Here is a 6,011-nt window from a genome sequence, read left to right as displayed (position 1 = left end):
GTTCCATTAACCCGTAAATTAACCCACAAATTTTTTTCTTCCTAAAAAGAAAGAAGAAAAAAAGAAGGCAAAAAATAGTTGGGAAAATTGGAAAATAAATCACAACATAGACATTAATTGAACTATAGCAATAATTACACTAAATGTAAATGGACTGAACAGTCCAACTGAATCAAAAATTCTGAGACTGGAGGGGGGCAGGATGAGCAAGAACCCATTATCTGCTTAGTGTGGATCTGCAAGAGACAGACCTTGATATAAAGACATAGCTAAAAAGTAAAATGATGGTAGAAGTACCCCATGCAAACACTAAGCCTAGAAAGTTTGTGTGAAGTACAAACTGAGGTCCTTTTTTTTCCCTATATATCTATGAAGTTTTTTTCATCACCTTATTTTTTGGGAGGAAGAACCTTTCCTTTCCTACTGTCTTCGTGGCTACCTATGAAGGACAGAGACTGATAAGGAAGTTTCAGGGGATAGGGGGAAAGGAATTTCTATATAATGATTGAGTATTGGTTAGGGTGGAATAGATTTGTCAAAACTTGGCAAATCATGCGCTGAAGATTTGTGCATTTTGCTGCATATAAGGTGATTCCTCAGTTAAGAATGAGAGTCTGAAAGACATATCCACTAATCACAATAGACAGACTTGATTTGGATCCTGATTTAAATTTTACAAACCTAAACATTAGCGTATATAAGAAAGATGGAAGAAAATCTTAGATATTGGAGGACAGTAGGAAATCTTTGCATTAGCTGAGTAACAGTGTTTTGGTTTGGGTTTTGGGTTTTGGAGTCCTTTTCTTTTTGAGAAGCCCTTTGAATATTAAATAGTGGCATGATGTCTGAGATTAGGTTCTAATAATACAAGACTTTGTTGTTCAATAGCTTATTGAAGAGACAATGATTGTAGGGTTAGAAGGTGGATGCACTCAGGTTAATACACTATTCTATTTTTTTTAAGAATTCTCTATAATAAAAACATTTAAAAAGAACAAACAAATAAAAACCCTTCTGCCTTTGTACAGCATTTTTTTCTGGCTAAAAGATCTTTTCATCTGTTCTCCCATTTAAACTTTGGCAAGCTGCTTCTCTTGCTTTAAACTCAATCTCAGATGTCACCTTTTTGTGAATCATTTCTTCTTTCGGATCCCCATTCTTTCTCAAGCATAAAAAAATGACTACTTCTTGGGGGTCTTCATTACTCTGCATTAATGGGACCATGTCTCCCTTTGAAGTGAGGGAGTGAAACATCCAAAAAGATTCTTAAGTCTAGAAAAAAAAAAAAAAAGCTGAGTGAATTTCAACACTAACAAGTCCTCATATGGATCATCAGGCAAAATCTTTTAATATCAAGTATCATTTATATGTTTGATTGCAACAGTGTTTAAGAACTAATACACAAGACTCAAAGTTATATTTACCTAGGATTCAAAAATTTCAACAATTTTCCATATATTATGGGACACACTGAAGCTCAACACGCATGCACACAGAGGCTAATCAATGCTAACTGTGGATGATGGTATTACATAGGACTTTTAATGTCTTCTTAATATCTTTTCTCTTTCTGAATGTTTGCAGGTATTACTAGCTACTTTATAATCTGAAGAATGAATAAAACTATTTTTTAATCATTTGGATGATTATCTTTTAAACAGATGATGAATGGAATAAGGGACCATTCATTAGACTTGAGATAGAGAAGAGATTGAAATAAAGTTAAGACAGTTAATTCCAAAGTAGTGATCAATCTTGGCATCACTAATGTTGGGACAACCATCATTATCTATCTTCTATATGACAGCATCACCTATGAACATGTCTTGCAGGAATGTTTAATCTGAATGCAATCAAACTTTTAAAACTAAATTCCAATCAAAATAGAATATATAATATAGAAAAGCAAGTTAAACATCACCTTGAAGAATCAGTCACACAAATCCAGAAGGCCAGGTATTCTACAGGAAAACAATCCAGGTCTCTTCAATATGTTAAAGTCAGGGAGAAAGACAAGAGTGGAGAGATTCACAGCAAATTGGGTGTGGAAATCTCAACTTTAAAACTGTAAAAAACATTTTGAGGACAAATTCAGGAAAAGTGTTTATGAAGTAGATGTTGGATGCTATTCAGAAATTAATCATTAATTTTGTTAGGTATCATTATGGAATTGTGGCTATATATGTTCTTGTTTCTCTGCAATGAAACCTGAAATATTTGGGGGCAAATGTCACACAGTCAATAACTTTCTGTTAAGTAGCCACTATGAATAAGGGAAGGGCAGAGAGAGAGAATCTCAGGCTGACTCTCAGCTAAATACAGAGCCTAACATGAGGCTCATCCCATGACCCTAGATCATGACCTGAGCTGAAACCAAGAGCTGGACACTCAACTGACTGGGCCACCCAGGTGCTACTTGTCAATAACTTAATCCATCCAGCAAAAACAGCAAGGCAAAAAATAAAGGTAGGCAATATATTGTGGTAGGCTGGAAAATGACTAGTCACCCAAAATATATATCCACATTTGAACCTCTGGAACCTGCAATTGTGACCTTATTTGCCCCCAAAAGGCAGGGTCATTGAAGATGTTACTATACTAAAGATTTTAGCCTGGGAAGATTATCCTGAATTATCTAAGTCAGCCTTAAATGGAACCACATGTACCCCTATGAGATGGGAGCAGCAGGAAGTTCAAATCTTACAGGGCCAAGACCAATGTAGAGATGGAGCACAGAGATATTGGAGTACAGAGAGATTTGAAGATGCTGACCTCGAAGACTGGCTGTGGCCACAAGCCAAGGAATACCAGCAGCCACCAAAAACCAAAAGAAGCTCTCCAGAGTCCCCTAGAAATGCTCAGCTGTCAAACAAGGGCTACTGATTTTAGATTTCTGACCTCCAGAACTGCAAGAGGATATGTTTCCATTGTTTTTAAGCTACCATGTTTGTGACTTTGTTCCCGCAGCCTTAGGAGACTAATACATACATCTTATGGGTGTTCACTACAATTTTGTCTCTCTCTGAATGCTTGAAATTCTTCACGATAAAAAATTTTAGGACTGTATATGTTTTGGCTTTAAGATCCAATTATAGTTATTTTAAGGAAAAATGATATTATTTAAAACTCATTCAAAGAGATAATGCATAGCCAAAACATACAAAAATTTAAAAGCCATTCTTTTTCTCCTTCCTTATTTTTAAAACATCTTTCTTATTTGACAATTACTAAATTGATTCATGTGCAAGCTGGTGAGCCATGTACTCTATCATGGGAATAAAATATGTAGGAGCTAATCTTTCAAGAACCAATTATACACAAGTGATATGAAAAATGGCATTTGTAGGCTTTCTGATCTTTTTTTAATATTGTGGATTCCAAGTCATTCTTAATTTGTAAACTGTATTTTTTGTGAATTTCCTCTCCTCCAAAAAATTATAACATAAGCTATCCAAATTTACTGCCATAATCAGAGTGTATTTTGGCAAAGAAAGATGTTGGCATGAAATAAAAATTGTGGTTCAGGAAAGTATGGAAACCCCTTCGAGTGATCTATCATATTTTGTATGAGCTTTCCCAACCCCCTCCATCACAAGATAGTTTGGCTTAGAATTTAATAACCTAACATAAGCAGATGAACTGTTATATCATCACACACTAAAGGAAGACAGAACAGAATATGTCTAATTTATAATGAATTTTCAAATTAATTTCTTTTTTTAATGGCACTGGATTTTGCAATGTCGATATGCTAGTAAATGGTTGGCACAGATGTACAAAAGTGATCCAATAGAAATTTAGCAGCAGCTTGAAAAGAAAAATTATCCACTCACCCTTTTTTAAGCCAACATTTTTTTCTAAGAAAGAGCACATATTTTAATCTGTTTGTATATGAAATAGAATTATAGGTAGGGAATTGGGAATGAAGGGAGCTGGAAGTGGAGTGAAGTTGTGGAAATATTTAAAGACAGTGGATAATCCAAAATGTAATTGAATTTGGAATGCAAATTCACTCTTGCATTTTAATGTACATGTGTCTGATGTTCTTGCAATTCACAACACTCAAACAGAATTATACATCAACATTTCAAGGACAACGAAGTCTTGAGGTACTTGGAACATGCCTATCTTTTTCCACTTCCCTGTATATTCACCTTTCCTTCACTTTGCAGTTTATGTAGAAAGGACTAGCACATCTGTCAGATGGACGAGACACATGAGCTGCCAAGGGAGCCATCTCTCCCTCAAAGATTACCATCTCAAATCCTCCCTCTCTAAGGGGGTAGCAAGGGTAAAGAGAAACTCCTGCTTCTGCGTATATATGGCTAACAGTTTGACTGAATCTATGCCAGAAGTTCTGCTTGATTTGGCATGCAGTATACTTAGGGACCAGTCATATGCAAATCAAAATATAAATATATGTCAAACCGTGGAATGGACCTGTGTGTGAGGATAGTCAACATTTCTATCTCATCTTGGAACTGTCTTGTACAAGAAGAGTATTACAAATTGGCAGAAGCAAAATCTTCAAGTTCAATTCGATTCTGCTGCCATGTCTGAACATTTTGTGGAGAGTCCCAGTCTGATATAATATGAAAGTTAAAGGAATTACACAATAAAATTCTACTAAGTAACACAAAAAGGTTAACGTGTTGATGAATGGGAGTACTCAATGTTGTAAAGACAACAATTCTCCATTAATTAGCATTTGGATTAAGTGTGGTTATAATCAAATTTTTAAAACAATCTCTTAAGAAGTTCGTGAAACCGGTCCAAAGTTTATTTGGAAGTAACTGTTTTCATATAATCAGAAAACTTCAGATTATGAGGATGAAAGAGAATAGCATAATGCTAAATAATAATTACAATGGAAGAGTAATGATGCAGAGCAATAGCAGTGGGAGCAGAATCTGGATGAGAGCACAGGATGTGTGGATGCAGCACACAGTGAAGATGCTCGTGAATGTGAGGACATGCAGTTTTCACCCACAAGGTTGGCAGAGCTCACCAGCCATTTGATAAATAAGTGAATACATCTGCATTAGTACTTCCCTGTCCAAGACTAAAGTAAAATCCAAATGGAACAAATACTTATAGGCGAAATACTAAAATAATGGAAGGAAAAAAAGTCTAAAGTATATAAATTTATTTAGATTTATATATATTTTAGACTACACATATATATTTTTAGAAAGGGGGCATGGACAGAGGGAGAGGGAGAAATAGAATCCCAAACAGGCTCCACACCCAGCACAGAGCTCAATGCAAGGCTTAATTTCATGCCCCTGAGATCATGACCTGAGCCAAAATCAAGAGGCTAATGTTTAACCAACTGAGCCACCCAGGTGCCCCAAAAGTCTGAATATTTTTATAATTTGGAGTAGTAAATGTTCTCTAAGCCCAATGCAAAGGCTATTAAGTAAAATCTATCTACCTAGATATAATTTCTATTAAAATGTATAGCTTTTATATAATCTATATAAATATACATCTAAAAACGAAAATTAATTCAGTATCAAAAAATAAGTAAATTTTAAAAAGTGAATGGGAAAACTGAGAAAAATATTTATAACACATCTGACAATAGCTAATTTTCTTGACATTATGAAACCTTACGAGTCAGTAGGGAAAGGGTACCTCATCTATTTTTAATTGGGCAAGGGATATAGAGTCATTTCACAGAGGACAAAACAGAAGTGGCCATTAATCATTTGAGAACTTAATCAAACTCACACATAATTAAGTTCAAATAACAATAAGATACCATTTTTCAACTCTCTAATTGGCAGTGGTTAAAAGATTAGTAATTCCCGGTGTTGGCACGAATATGGGAAAACAAGTTCTGTCACATGCTGCTAGTGGGAGTACAAAAATTCACTAATTTTTTGGAAGGAAAAATTGCAATACCTATTAAAATGTTTAATGTTCATATTCTTTAACAATTTAATTTCTAAGAACTTATCCAACTGAAAAATTCACACAAATACATGAACACATATGGACGTTCCTTG

Source organism: Canis lupus, chromosome 17 (assembly GCF_048164855.1).
Source record: "Canis lupus baileyi chromosome 17, mCanLup2.hap1, whole genome shotgun sequence".
NCBI lineage: Eukaryota > Metazoa > Chordata > Mammalia > Carnivora > Canidae > Canis > Canis lupus.
The sequence above is the reverse complement of the archived record's forward strand: the minus strand, read 5'-3'. Positions refer to the sequence as shown.